The 14,635-nt window shown below is 56.1% G+C and overlaps 7 non-coding genes across 7 annotated transcripts; all 7 read left to right on the forward strand.

The window, feature by feature from the left end:
* Positions 1-132: 132 nt before the first annotated feature.
* LOC138568416 (U6 spliceosomal RNA) lies at positions 133-239 on the forward strand. Its single transcript, XR_011302753.1, has one exon. It is a non-coding gene; the product is annotated as a U6 spliceosomal RNA (small nuclear RNA).
* A 2,052-nt stretch (positions 240-2,291) lies between these two features.
* Positions 2,292-2,398, forward strand: LOC138568417 (U6 spliceosomal RNA). The gene has a single exon (XR_011302754.1). It is a non-coding gene; the product is annotated as a U6 spliceosomal RNA (small nuclear RNA).
* Positions 2,399-4,454: 2,056 nt separating this feature from the next.
* On the forward strand, positions 4,455-4,561 carry LOC138568418 (U6 spliceosomal RNA). Its single transcript, XR_011302755.1, has one exon. It is a non-coding gene; the product is annotated as a U6 spliceosomal RNA (small nuclear RNA).
* A 2,070-nt stretch (positions 4,562-6,631) lies between these two features.
* On the forward strand, positions 6,632-6,738 carry LOC138568419 (U6 spliceosomal RNA). Its single transcript, XR_011302756.1, has one exon. It is a non-coding gene; the product is annotated as a U6 spliceosomal RNA (small nuclear RNA).
* A 2,051-nt stretch (positions 6,739-8,789) lies between these two features.
* Positions 8,790-8,896, forward strand: LOC138568420 (U6 spliceosomal RNA). Its single transcript, XR_011302757.1, has one exon. It is a non-coding gene; the product is annotated as a U6 spliceosomal RNA (small nuclear RNA).
* Positions 8,897-10,940: 2,044 nt separating this feature from the next.
* LOC138568421 (U6 spliceosomal RNA) lies at positions 10,941-11,047 on the forward strand. Its single transcript, XR_011302758.1, has one exon. It is a non-coding gene; the product is annotated as a U6 spliceosomal RNA (small nuclear RNA).
* Positions 11,048-13,122: 2,075 nt separating this feature from the next.
* On the forward strand, positions 13,123-13,229 carry LOC138568423 (U6 spliceosomal RNA). The gene has a single exon (XR_011302760.1). It is a non-coding gene; the product is annotated as a U6 spliceosomal RNA (small nuclear RNA).
* The last annotated feature ends 1,406 nt before the right edge of the window (positions 13,230-14,635 follow it).

Raw genomic sequence — 14,635 nt, forward strand, 5'->3', positions numbered from 1 at the left:
TGGCTCCGTTTCATATCATTCCCCCAAAAGCAAGCGCTTTCTGTCTCAAGAAATGCCCATTGTATGCCACCCTATGTCCAGAGATCATAGATCTGGGGGGGTTTATGTATGGGCTGGGTCAACCTTCAGTCTGTGCTCGCTTCGGCAGCACATATACTAAAATTGGAACGATACAGAGAAGATTAGCATGGCCCCTGCGCAAGGATGACACGCAAATTCGTGAAGCGTTCCATATTTTGGACACATAGCAGGACAGACATGTTCTTTAGCTGCAACATTTATTGACGGGATAAACAGGCCCTCTGTCCATTAGGGCAGGTGTGCTTTTCGGCGTGGAGCTCGTCAGAGTGCGTTTTATTTGGAGATAGCGCTGCGAGTGCTCCAAGCTTATGCCCAGTGGGTGATGATTGCTACATGCCAGGGCAGTTCTAAGCTCTCCTAGGTGCTATTTGCCAACAGCGCATATCACTGTCAGCCTATCTGCTTCACGGGCCAAAGTGCAAAGGGGCTCAGGGCCTGAGTCAGCAGCCAGTGTTTCCTTCCGGTGCCCGGATCCTTCCTTGGGGGGCTGCAAGCTAGAGGTTCTCTCTGGCCCAGGCAGCCTGCACGGGTAACTGAAATCCTGCAGCACCCCCCCCCCCCGTGCCCCAGCGTGTCTCTATCAGGGCCTGGTCTCTGCTGCTGCTGATGCTGACAGGCCCCCAAGCGCCCCAGACACACCTTCCCAGGGTTGCAGCAGTTTCTGCTTCCTGCTTCCAGCTCAGTGCTGGTGCTACTGTGGAGTAAACAGGGTTAGTAGAGAGAGAGGGGGAGAGAGAGAGAGAGAGAGAGAGAGAGAGAGAGAGGGAGGGAGGGAGGGAGGGAGGGCGGTGCATATTCAAATCATCAGTCAGCCAGAGCCTGCTGGGAGCCCATTTCTGCAGGCCCACTGACTGCTGGCTGCTGCCCCCGATGGTTGGAGAAGGGCCAGGCTGGGCTAGGCCACACAGCAAGGGCCAAGCCCTCCTCCGGTGCTCCTTCTGATGATGTCTCCCTGAGTGTCTGAGGTCGAGAAAAAGCCCGCCCGCAGAACTGGCCAGAGAGGTCTCTGGCCGATCAGGGGCGTGAAGGGCGGCAGGCAGGCAGGCCACCGGCGCAGCAGGCAGCGCAGGGGACGTGCACCTCAAGGCCTTGGCCACCATCTCTCCCTTGGCTTTCAGTGTACCTCAGAATGCCTTTGCTGTTCCGGATCAGGGGAGAGAAGCAACCTTTTCTTAGCAGGTGGGGTCTGTGCTACAGACACGTGGCATTTTCCCAACTGGTTCACAAGCCAACCCCCACCCTTTATAGCGCAGACACAGAAAGCATTTGCTGCTGGTTGGGATTTTCGGGATGGGCCCCTGCTGCTGATGTATTAGGATGGACTTTGGCCAGTCTTTCTTTCTTATACCGACGGCCCGCCCATAAAATTAAAGCACCTTTGCAGGCACAGATGCTCTTAGGGATTTAAATGTAACAGCAGGACCCAAAAAGCAAGGAATGAACCCGAGCCAGATAGGAGTCGACCCTACAATCTTCTGATCCGTACGTAGTCAGACGCCTCATACTGGCCCTCTTGTGTCTCACCTCCTCCTCCGCGCAGTCCTTCCAGGGGCCTTTCTGAGGTAGGTGCGCCTGCAAGCGCTGCTGGACCTGATTTTCTAGCCCACGCGTCTCACACCCTGACGCTGTTGATAATGCAGCTAACCCCCGGCCCATAGCTGTTGTAAGGGAGAACCTGGACCTGCCAAAGGGAACCAGACCCACGGTGACTTAAAAGCCAAGGGCACTGAAGCCAGCCCCGCCAAAGGAACATTTTAAGTCAGCCTCTGAATGCAAGCAGGCGGCCATCCTGCGCCCCCTGGGGGGACTGACATGCCGGCCAGCTGCCTCCTCTTGCCTCCTCTTGGAACAGCCCATGGGCCCCCAAACAAAGCCCCCTGACAGGCAGGCCCTCTGTGTTTCCTCTGGCTTGTGGGACTACTGTAATGCACCCAGGCATTGTGCTGGGATCAATCACTTTGCATACAGACTGCACCATGAGCCTTTGCAACTACATTGCTCCGGCAAGCATTCCAAAAATAACAAAAACTCACCTCTCGGACCAGCGCAGCAGTGAATAAGCGCGGACCATTGCTCTCTGCCTCCGTTTCATATCATTCCCCCAAAAGCAAGCGCTTTCTGTCTCAAGAAATGCCCATTGTATGCCACCCTATGTCCAGAGATCATAGATCTGGGGGGGTTTATGTATGGGCTGGGTCAACCTTCAGTCTGTGCTCGCTTCGGCAGCACATATACTAAAATTGGAACGATACAGAGAAGATTAGCATGGCCCCTGCGCAAGGATGACACGCAAATTCGTGAAGCGTTCCATATTTTGGACACATAGCAGGACAGACATGTTCTTTAGCTGCAACATTTATTGACGGGATAAACAGGCCCTCTGTCCATTAGGGCAGGTGTGCTTTTCGGCGTGGAGCTCGTCAGAGTGCGTTTTATTTGGAGATAGCGCTGCGAGTGCTCCAAGCTTATGCCCAGTGGGTGATGATTGCTACATGCCAGGGCAGTTCTAAGCTCTCCTAGGTGCTATTTGCCAACAGCGCATATCACTGTCAGCCTATCTGCTTCACGGGCCAAAGTGCAAAGGGGCTCAGGGCCTGAGTCAGCAGCCAGTGTTTCCTTCCGGTGCCCGGATCCTTCCTTGGGGGGCTGCAAGCTAGAGGTTCTCTCTGGCCCAGGCAGCCTGCACGGGTAACTGATATCCTGCAGCACCCCCCCCCCCCGTGCCCCAGCGTGTCTCTATCAGGGCCTGGTCTCTGCTGCTGCTGATGCTGACAGGCCCCCAAGCGCCCCAGACACACCTTCCCAGGGTTGCAGCAGTTTCTGCTTCCTGCTTCCAGCTCAGTGCTGGTGCTACTGTGGAGTAAACAGGGTTAGTAGAGAGAGAGGGGGAGAGAGAGAGAGAGAGAGAGAGAGAGAGAGGGAGGGAGGGAGGGAGGGAGGGCGGTGCATATTCAAATCATCAGTCAGCCAGAGCCTGCTGGGAGCCCATTTCTGCAGGCCCACTGACTGCTGGCTGCTGCCCCCGATGGTTGGAGAAGGGCCAGGCTGGGCTAGGCCACACAGCAAGGGCCAAGCCCTCCTCCGGTGCTCCTTCTGATGATGTCTCCCTGAGTGTCTGAGGTCGAGAAAAAGCCCGCCCGCAGAACTGGCAGAGAGGTCTCTGGCCGATCAGGGGCGTGAAGGGCGGCAGGCAGGCCACCGGCGCAGCAGGCAGCGCAGGGGACGTGCACCTCAAGGCCTTGGCCACCATCTCTCCCTTGGCTTTCAGTCTACCTCAGAATGCCTTTGCTGTTCCGGATCAGGGGAGAGAAGCAACCTTTTCTTAGCAGGTGGGGTCTGTGCTACAGACACGTGGCATTTTCCCAACTGGTTCACAAGCCAACCCCCACCCTTTACAGCGCAGACACAGAAAGCATTTGCTGCTGGTTGGGATTTTCGGGATGGGCCCCTGCTGCTGATGTATTAGGATGGACTTTGGCCAGTCTTTCTTTCTTATACCGACGGCCCGCCCATAAAATTAAAGCACCTTTGCAGGCACAGATGCTCTTAGGGATTTAAATGTAACAGCAGGACCCAAAAAGCAAGGAATGAACCCGAGCCAGATAGGAGTCGACCCTACAATCTTCTGATCCGTACGTAGTCAGACGCCTCATACTGGCCCTCTTGTGTCCCACCTCATCCTCCTCCGCGCAGGCCTTCCAGGGGCCTTTCTGAGGTAGGTGCGCCTGCAAGCCCTGCTGGACCTGATTTTCTAGCCCACGCGCATCACACCCTGACGCTGTTGATAATGCAGCTAACCCCCGGCCCATAGCTGTTGTAAGGGAGAACCTGGACCTGCCAAAGGGAACCAGACCCACGGTGACTTAAAAGCCAAGGGCACTGAAGCCAGCCCCGCCAAAGGAACATTTTAAGTCAGCCTCTGAATGCAAGCAGGGGGCCATCCTGCGCCCCCTGGGGGCGGGGGGGGGGACTGACATGCCGGCCAGCTGCCTCCTCTTGCCTTCTCTTGGAACAGCCCATGGGCCCCCAAACAAAGCCCCCTGACAGGCAGGCCCTCTGTGTTTCCTCTGGCTTGTGGGACTACTGTAATGCACCCAGGCATTGTGCTGGGATCAATCACTTTGCATACAGACTGCACCATGAGCCTTTGCAACTACATTGCTCCGGCAAGCATTCCAAAAATAACAAAAACTCACCTCTCGGACCAGCGCAGCAGTGAATAAGCGCGGACCATTGCTCTCTGGCTCCGTTTCATATCATTCCCCCAAAAGCAAGCGCTTTCTGTCTCAAGAAATGCCCATTGTATGCCACCCTATGTCCAGAGATCATAGATCTGGGGGGGTTTATGTATGGGCTGGGTCAACCTTCAGTCTGTGCTCGCTTCGGCAGCACATATACTAAAATTGGAACGATACAGAGAAGATTAGCATGGCCCCTGCGCAAGGATGACACGCAAATTCGTGAAGCGTTCCATATTTTGGACACATAGCAGGACAGACATGTTCTTTAGCTGCAACATTTATTGACGGGATAAACAGGCCCTCTGTCCATTAGGGCAGGTGTGCTTTTCGGCGTGGAGCTCGTCAGAGTGCGTTTTATTTGGAGATAGCGCTGCGAGTGCTCCAAGCTTATGCCCAGTGGGTGATGATTGCTACATGCCAGGGCAGTTCTAAGCTCTCCTAGGTGCTATTTGCCAACAGCGCATATCACTGTCAGCCTATCTGCTTCACGGGCCAAAGTGCAAAGGGGCTCAGGGCCTGAGTCAGCAGCCAGTGTTTCCTTCCGGTGCCCGGATCCTTCCTTGGGGGGCTGCAAGCTAGAGGTTCTCTCTGGCCCAGGCAGCCTGCACGGGTAACTGAAATCCTGCAGCACCCCCCCCCCCCCCCGTGCCCCAGCGTGTCTCTATCAGGGCCTGGTCTCTGCTGCTGCTGATGCTGACAGGCCCCCAAGCGCCCCAGACACACCTTCCCAGGGTTGCAGCAGTTTCTGCTTCCTGCTTCCAGCTCAGTGCTGGTGCTACTGTGGAGTAAACAGGGTTAGTAGAGAGAGAGGGGGAGAGAGAGAGAGAGAGAGAGAGAGAGAGAGGGAGGGAGGGAGGGAGGGAGGGCGGTGCATATTCAAATCATCAGTCAGCCAGAGCCTGCTGGGAGCCCATTTCTGCAGGCCCACTGACTGCTGGCTGCTGCCCCCGATGGTTGGAGAAGGGCCAGGCTGGGCTAGGCCACACAGCAAGGGCCAAGCCCTCCTCCGGTGCTCCTTCTGATGATGTCTCCCTGAGTGTCTGAGGTCGAGAAAAAGCCCGCCCGCAGAACTGGCCAGAGAGGTCTCTGGCCGATCGTGGCCGATCAGGGGCGTGAAGGGCGGCAGGCAGGCCACCGGCGCAGCAGGCAGCGCAGGGGACGTGCACCTCAAGGCCTTGGCCACCATCTCTCCCTTGGCTTTCAGTGTACCTCAGAATGCCTTTGCTGTTCCGGATCAGGGGAGAGAAGCAACCTTTTCTTAGCAGGTGGGGTCTGTGCTACAGACACGTGGCATTTTCCCAACTGGTTCACAAGCCAACCCCCACCCTTTACAGCGCAGACACAGAAAGCATTTGCTGCTGGTTGGGATTTTCGGGATGGGCCCCTGCTGCTGATGTATTAGGATGGACTTTGGCCAGTCTTTCTTTCTTATACCGACGGCCCGCCCATAAAATTAAAGCACCTTTGCAGGCACAGATGCTCTTAGGGATTTAAATGTAACAGCAGGACCCAAAAAGCAAGGAATGAACCCGAGCCAGATAGGAGTCGACCCTACAATCTTCTGATCCGTACGTAGTCAGACGCCTCATACTGGCCCTCTTGTGTCCCACCTCATCCTCCTCCGCGCAGGCCTTCCAGGGGCCTTTCTGAGGTAGGTGCGCCTGCAAGCCCTGCTGGACCTGATTTTCTAGCCCACGCGCATCACACCCTGACGCTGTTGATAATGCAGCTAACCCCCGGCCCATAGCTGTTGTAAGGGAGAACCTGGACCTGCCAAAGGGAACCAGACCCACGGTGACTTAAAAGCCAAGGGCACTGAAGCCAGCCCCGCCAAAGGAACATTTTAAGTCAGCCTCTGAATGCAAGCAGGGGGCCATCCTGCGCCCCCTGGGGGCGGGGGGGGGGACTGACATGCCGGCCAGCTGCCTCCTCTTGCCTTCTCTTGGAACAGCCCATGGGCCCCCAAACAAAGCCCCCTGACAGGCAGGCCCTCTGTGTTTCCTCTGGCTTGTGGGACTACTGTAATGCACCCAGGCATTGTGCTGGGATCAATCACTTTGCATACAGACTGCACCATGAGCCTTTGCAACTACATTGCTCCGGCAAGCATTCCAAAAATAACAAAAACTCACCTCTCGGACCAGCGCAGCAGTGAATAAGCGCGGACCATTGCTCTCTGGCTCCGTTTCATATCATTCCCCCAAAAGCAAGCGCTTTCTGTCTCAAGAAATGCCCATTGTATGCCACCCTATGTCCAGAGATCATAGATCTGGGGGGGTTTATGTATGGGCTGGGTCAACCTTCAGTCTGTGCTCGCTTCGGCAGCACATATACTAAAATTGGAACGATACAGAGAAGATTAGCATGGCCCCTGCGCAAGGATGACACGCAAATTCGTGAAGCGTTCCATATTTTGGACACATAGCAGGACAGACATGTTCTTTAGCTGCAACATTTATTGACGGGATAAACAGGCCCTCTGTCCATTAGGGCAGGTGTGCTTTTCGGCGTGGAGCTCGTCAGAGTGCGTTTTATTTGGAGATAGCGCTGCGAGTGCTCCAAGCTTATGCCCAGTGGGTGATGATTGCTACATGCCAGGGCAGTTCTAAGCTCTCCTAGGTGCTATTTGCCAACAGCGCATATCACTGTCAGCCTATCTGCTTCACGGGCCAAAGTGCAAAGGGGCTCAGGGCCTGAGTCAGCAGCCAGTGTTTCCTTCCGGTGCCCGGATCCTTCCTTGGGGGGCTGCAAGCTAGAGGTTCTCTCTGGCCCAGGCAGCCTGCACGGGTAACTGAAATCCTGCAGCACCCCCCCCCCCCCGTGCCCCAGCGTGTCTCTATCAGGGCCTGGTCTCTGCTGCTGCTGATGCTGACAGGCCCCCAAGCGCCCCAGACACACCTTCCCAGGGTTGCAGCAGTTTCTGCTTCCTGCTTCCAGCTCAGTGCTGGTGCTACTGTGGAGTAAACAGGGTTAGTAGAGAGAGAGGGGGAGAGAGAGAGAGAGAGAGAGAGAGAGAGGGAGGGAGGGAGGGAGGGAGGGAGGGCGGTGCATATTCAAATCATCAGTCAGCCAGAGCCTGCTGGGAGCCCATTTCTGCAGGCCCACTGACTGCTGGCTGCTGCCCCCGATGGTTGGAGAAGGGCCAGGCTGGGCTAGGCCACACAGCAAGGGCCAAGCCCTCCTCCGGTGCTCCTTCTGATGATGTCTCCCTGAGTGTCTGAGGTCGAGAAAAAGCCCGCCCGCAGAACTGGCCAGAGAGGTCTCTGGCCGATCAGGGGCGTGAAGGGCGGCAGGCAGGCAGGCCACCGGCGCAGCAGGCAGCGCAGGGGACGTGCACCTCAAGGCCTTGGCCACCATCTCTCCCTTGGCTTTCAGTGTACCTCAGAATGCCTTTGCTGTTCCGGATCAGGGGAGAGAAGCAACCTTTTCTTAGCAGGTGGGGTCTGTGCTACAGACACGTGGCATTTTCCCAACTGGTTCACAAGCCAACCCCCACCCTTTATAGCGCAGACACAGAAAGCATTTGCTGCTGGTTGGGATTTTCGGGATGGGCCCCTGCTGCTGATGTATTAGGATGGACTTTGGCCAGTCTTTCTTTCTTATACCGACGGCCCGCCCATAAAATTAAAGCACCTTTGCAGGCACAGATGCTCTTAGGGATTTAAATGTAACAGCAGGACCCAAAAAGCAAGGAATGAACCCGAGCCAGATAGGAGTCGACCCTACAATCTTCTGATCCGTACGTAGTCAGACGCCTCATACTGGCCCTCTTGTGTCTCACCTCCTCCTCCGCGCAGTCCTTCCAGGGGCCTTTCTGAGGTAGGTGCGCCTGCAAGCGCTGCTGGACCTGATTTTCTAGCCCACGCGTCTCACACCCTGACGCTGTTGATAATGCAGCTAACCCCCGGCCCATAGCTGTTGTAAGGGAGAACCTGGACCTGCCAAAGGGAACCAGACCCACGGTGACTTAAAAGCCAAGGGCACTGAAGCCAGCCCCGCCAAAGGAACATTTTAAGTCAGCCTCTGAATGCAAGCAGGCGGCCATCCTGCGCCCCCTGGGGGGACTGACATGCCGGCCAGCTGCCTCCTCTTGCCTCCTCTTGGAACAGCCCATGGGCCCCCAAACAAAGCCCCCTGACAGGCAGGCCCTCTGTGTTTCCTCTGGCTTGTGGGACTACTGTAATGCACCCAGGCATTGTGCTGGGATCAATCACTTTGCATACAGACTGCACCATGAGCCTTTGCAACTACATTGCTCCGGCAAGCATTCCAAAAATAACAAAAACTCACCTCTCGGACCAGCGCAGCAGTGAATAAGCGCGGACCATTGCTCTCTGCCTCCGTTTCATATCATTCCCCCAAAAGCAAGCGCTTTCTGTCTCAAGAAATGCCCATTGTATGCCACCCTATGTCCAGAGATCATAGATCTGGGGGGGTTTATGTATGGGCTGGGTCAACCTTCAGTCTGTGCTCGCTTCGGCAGCACATATACTAAAATTGGAACGATACAGAGAAGATTAGCATGGCCCCTGCGCAAGGATGACACGCAAATTCGTGAAGCGTTCCATATTTTGGACACATAGCAGGACAGACATGTTCTTTAGCTGCAACATTTATTGACGGGATAAACAGGCCCTCTGTCCATTAGGGCAGGTATGCTTTTCGGCGTGGAGCTCGTCAGAGTGCGTTTTATTTGGAGATAGCGCTGCGAGTGCTCCAAGCTTATGCCCAGTGGGTGATGATTGCTACATGCCAGGGCAGTTCTAAGCTCTCCTAGGTGCTATTTGCCAACAGCGCATATCACTGTCAGCCTATCTGCTTCACGGGCCAAAGTGCAAAGGGGCTCAGGGCCTGAGTCAGCAGCCAGTGTTTCCTTCCGGTGCCCGGATCCTTCCTTGGGGGGCTGCAAGCTAGAGGTTCTCTCTGGCCCAGGCAGCCTGCACGGGTAACTGATATCCTGCAGCACCCCCCCCCCCCCCCCGTGCCCCAGCGTGTCTCTATCAGGGCCTGGTCTCTGCTGCTGCTGATGCTGACAGGCCCCCAAGCGCCCCAGACACACCTTCCCAGGGTTGCAGCAGTTTCTGCTTCCAGCTCAGTGCTGGTGCTACTGTGGAGTAAACAGGGTTAGTAGAGAGAGAGGGGGAGAGAGAGAGAGAGAGAGAGAGAGAGAGAGGGAGGGAGGGAGGGAGGGAGGGCGGTGCATATTCAAATCATCAGTCAGCCAGAGCCTGCTGGGAGCCCATTTCTGCAGGCCCACTGACTGCTGGCTGCTGCCCCCGATGGTTGGAGAAGGGCCAGGCTGGGCTAGGCCACACAGCAAGGGCCAAGCCCTCCTCCGGTGCTCCTTCTGATGATGTCTCCCTGAGTGTCTGAGGTCGAGAAAAAGCCCGCCCGCAGAACTGGCCAGAGAGGTCTCTGGGCGTGAAGGGCGGCAGGCAGGCCACCAGCGCAGCAGGCAGCGCAGGGGACGTGCACCTCAAGGCCTTGGCCACCATCTCTCCCTTGGCTTTCAGTGTACCTCAGAATGCCTTTGCTGTTCCGGATCAGGGGAGAGAAGCAACCTTTTCTTAGCAGGTGGGGTCTGTGCTACAGACACGTGGCATTTTCCCAACTGGTTCACAAGCCAACCCCCACCCTTTACAGCGCAGACACAGAAAGCATTTGCTGCTGGTTGGGATTTTCGGGATGGGCCCCTGCTGCTGATGTATTAGGATGGACTTTGGCCAGTCTTTCTTTCTTATACCGACGGCCCGCCCATAAAATTAAAGCACCTTTGCAGGCACAGATGCTCTTAGGGATTTAAATGTAACAGCAGGACCCAAAAAGCAAGGAATGAACCCGAGCCAGATAGGAGTCGACCCTACAATCTTCTGATCCGTACGTAGTCAGACGCCTCATACTGGCCCTCTTGTGTCCCACCTCATCCTCCTCCGCGCAGGCCTTCCAGGGGCCTTTCTGAGGTAGGTGCGCCTGCAAGCCCTGCTGGACCTGATTTTCTAGCCCACGCGCATCACACCCTGACGCTGTTGATAATGCAGCTAACCCCCGGCCCATAGCTGTTGTAAGGGAGAACCTGGACCTGCCAAAGGGAACCAGACCCACGGTGACTTAAAAGCCAAGGGCACTGAAGCCAGCCCCGCCAAAGGAACATTTTAAGTCAGCCTCTGAATGCAAGCAGGGGGCCATCCTGCGCCCCCTGGGGGCGGGGGGGGGGACTGACATGCCGGCCAGCTGCCTCCTCTTGCCTTCTCTTGGAACAGCCCATGGGCCCCCAAACAAAGCCCCCTGACAGGCAGGCCCTCTGTGTTTCCTCTGGCTTGTGGGACTACTGTAATGCACCCAGGCATTGTGCTGGGATCAATCACTTTGCATACAGACTGCACCATGAGCCTTTGCAACTACATTGCTCCGGCAAGCATTCCAAAAATAACAAAAACTCACCTCTCGGACCAGCGCAGCAGTGAATAAGCGCGGACCATTGCTCTCTGCCTCCGTTTCATATCATTCCCCCAAAAGCAAGCGCTTTCTGTCTCAAGAAATGCCCATTGTATGCCACCCTATGTCCAGAGATCATAGATCTGGGGGGGTTTATGTATGGGCTGGGTCAACCTTCAGTCTGTGCTCGCTTCGGCAGCACATATACTAAAATTGGAACGATACAGAGAAGATTAGCATGGCCCCTGCGCAAGGATGACACGCAAATTCGTGAAGCGTTCCATATTTTGGACACATAGCAGGACAGACATGTTCTTTAGCTGCAACATTTATTGACGGGATAAACAGGCCCTCTGTCCATTAGGGCAGGTGTGCTTTTCGGCGTGGAGCTCGTCAGAGTGCGTTTTATTTGGAGATAGCGCTGCGAGTGCTCCAAGCTTATGCCCAGTGGGTGATGATTGCTACATGCCAGGGCAGTTCTAAGCTCTCCTAGGTGCTATTTGCCAACAGCGCATATCACTGTCAGCCTATCTGCTTCACGGGCCAAAGTGCAAAGGGGCTCAGGGCCTGAGTCAGCAGCCAGTGTTTCCTTCCGGGGCCCGGATCCTTCCTTGGGGGGCTGCAAGCTAGAGGTTCTCTCTGGCCCAGGCAGCCTGCACGGGTAACTGAAATCCTGCAGCACCCCCCCCCCCCGTGCCCCAGCGTGTCTCTATCAGGGCCTGGTCTCTGCTGCTGCTGATGCTGACAGGCCCCCAAGCGCCCCAGACACACCTTCCCAGGGTTGCAGCAGTTTCTGCTTCCTGCTTCCAGCTCAGTGCTGGTGCTACTGTGGAGTAAACAGGGTTAGTAGAGAGAGAGGGGGAGAGAGAGAGAGAGAGAGAGAGAGAGAGAGAGAGAGAGGGAGGGAGGGAGGGAGGGAGGGCGGTGCATATTCAAATCATCAGTCAGCCAGAGCCTGCTGGGAGCCCATTTCTGCAGGCCCACTGACTGCTGGCTGCTGCCCCCGATGGTTGGAGAAGGGCCAGGCTGGGCTAGGCCACACAGCAAGGGCCAAGCCCTCCTCCGGTGCTCCTTCTGATGATGTCTCCCTGAGTGTCTGAGGTCGAGAAAAAGCCCGCCCGCAGAACTGGCCAGAGAGGTCTCTGGCCGATCGTGGCCGATCAGGGGCGTGAAGGGCGGCAGGCAGGCCACCGGCGCAGCAGGCAGCGCAGGGGACGTGCACCTCAAGGCCTTGGCCACCATCTCTCCCTTGGCTTTCAGTGTACCTCAGAATGCCTTTGCTGTTCCGGATCAGGGGAGAGAAGCAACCTTTTCTTAGCAGGTGGGGTCTGTGCTACAGACACGTGGCATTTTCCCAACTGGTTCACAAGCCAACCCCCACCCTTTACAGCGCAGACACAGAAAGCATTTGCTGCTGGTTGGGATTTTCGGGATGGGCCCCTGCTGCTGATGTATTAGGATGGACTTTGGCCAGTCTTTCTTTCTTATACCGACGGCCCGCCCATAAAATTAAAGCACCTTTGCAGGCACAGATGCTCTTAGGGATTTAAATGTAACAGCAGGACCCAAAAAGCAAGGAATGAACCCGAGCCAGATAGGAGTCGACCCTACAATCTTCTGATCCGTACGTAGTCAGACGCCTCATACTGGCCCTCTTGTGTCCCACCTCATCCTCCTCCGCGCAGGCCTTCCAGGGGCCTTTCTGAGGTAGGTGCGCCTGCAAGCCCTGCTGGACCTGATTTTCTAGCCCACGCGCATCACACCCTGACGCTGTTGATAATGCAGCTAACCCCCGGCCCATAGCTGTTGTAAGGGAGAACCTGGACCTGCCAAAGGGAACCAGACCCACGGTGACTTAAAAGCCAAGGGCACTGAAGCCAGCCCCGCCAAAGGAACATTTTAAGTCAGCCTCTGAATGCAAGCAGGGGGCCATCCTGCGCCCCCTGGGGGCGGGGGGGGGGACTGACATGCCGGCCAGCTGCCTCCTCTTGCCTTCTCTTGGAACAGCCCATGGGCCCCCAAACAAAGCCCCCTGACAGGCAGGCCCTCTGTGTTTCCTCTGGCTTGTGGGACTACTGTAATGCACCCAGGCATTGTGCTGGGATCAATCACTTTGCATACAGACTGCACCATGAGCCTTTGCAACTACATTGCTCCGGCAAGCATTCCAAAAATAACAAAAACTCACCTCTCGGACCAGCGCAGCAGTGAATAAGCGCGGACCATTGCTCTCTGGCTCCGTTTCATATCATTCCCCCAAAAGCAAGCGCTTTCTGTCTCAAGAAATGCCCATTGTATGCCACCCTATGTCCAGAGATCATAGATCTGGGGGGGTTTATGTATGGGCTGGGTCAACCTTCAGTCTGTGCTCGCTTCGGCAGCACATATACTAAAATTGGAACGATACAGAGAAGATTAGCATGGCCCCTGCGCAAGGATGACACGCAAATTCGTGAAGCGTTCCATATTTTGGACACATAGCAGGACAGACATGTTCTTTAGCTGCAACATTTATTGACGGGATAAACAGGCCCTCTGTCCATTAGGGCAGGTGTGCTTTTCGGCGTGGAGCTCGTCAGAGTGCGTTTTATTTGGAGATAGCGCTGCGAGTGCTCCAAGCTTATGCCCAGTGGGTGATGATTGCTACATGCCAGGGCAGTTCTAAGCTCTCCTAGGTGCTATTTGCCAACAGCGCATATCACTGTCAGCCTATCTGCTTCACGGGCCAAAGTGCAAAGGGGCTCAGGGCCTGAGTCAGCAGCCAGTGTTTCCTTCCGGTGCCCGGATCCTTCCTTGGGGGGCTGCAAGCTAGAGGTTCTCTCTGGCCCAGGCAGCCTGCACGGGTAACTGAAATCCTGCAGCACCCCCCCCCCCCCCCCGTGCCCCAGCGTGTCTCTATCAGGGCCTGGTCTCTGCTGCTGCTGATGCTGACAGGCCCCCAAGCGCCCCAGACACACCTTCCCAGGGTTGCAGCAGTTTCTGCTTCCTGCTTCCAGCTCAGTGCTGGTGCTACTGTGGAGTAAACAGGGTTAGTAGAGAGAGAGGGGGAGAGAGAGAGAGAGAGAGAGAGAGAGAGGGAGGGAGGGAGGGAGGGAGGGCGGTGCATATTCAAATCATCAGTCAGCCAGAGCCTGCTGGGAGCCCATTTCTGCAGGCCCACTGACTGCTGGCTGCTGCCCCCGATGGTTGGAGAAGGGCCAGGCTGGGCTAGGCCACACAGCAAGGGCCAAGCCCTCCTCCGGTGCTCCTTCTGATGATGTCTCCCTGAGTGTCTGAGGTCGAGAAAAAGCCCGCCCGCAGAACTGGCCAGAGAGGTCTCTGGCCGATCAGGGGCGTGAAGGGGCGTGAAGGGCGGCAGGCAGGCCACCGGCGCAGCAGGCAGCGCAGGGGACGTGCACCTCAAGGCCTTGGCCACCATCTCTCCCTTGGCTTTCAGTGTACCTCAGAATGCCTTTGCTGTTCCGGATCAGGGGAGAGAAGCAACCTTTTCTTAGCAGGTGGGGTCTGTGCTACAGACACGTGGCATTTTCCCAACTGGTTCACAAGCCAACCCCCCACCCTTTACAGCGCAGACACAGAAAGCATTTGCTGCTGGTTGGGATTTTCGGGATGGGCCCCTGCTGCTGATGTATTAGGATGGACTTTGGCCAGTCTTTCTTTCTTATACCGACGGCCCGCCCATAAAATTAAAGCACCTTTGCAGGCACAGATGCTCTTAGGGATTTAAATGTAACAGCAGGACCCAAAAAGCAAGGAATGAACCCGAGCCAGATAGGAGTCGACCCTACAATCTTCTGATCCGTACGTAGTCAGACGCCTCATACTGGCCCTCTTGTGTCTCACCTCCTCCTCCTCCTCCGCGCAGTCCTTCCAGGGGC

This window comes from Ambystoma mexicanum, chromosome 2p, assembly GCF_040938575.1.
Source record: "Ambystoma mexicanum isolate Mex_15411 chromosome 2p, UKY_AmexF1_1, whole genome shotgun sequence".
NCBI classification, from domain to species: domain Eukaryota; kingdom Metazoa; phylum Chordata; class Amphibia; order Caudata; family Ambystomatidae; genus Ambystoma; species Ambystoma mexicanum.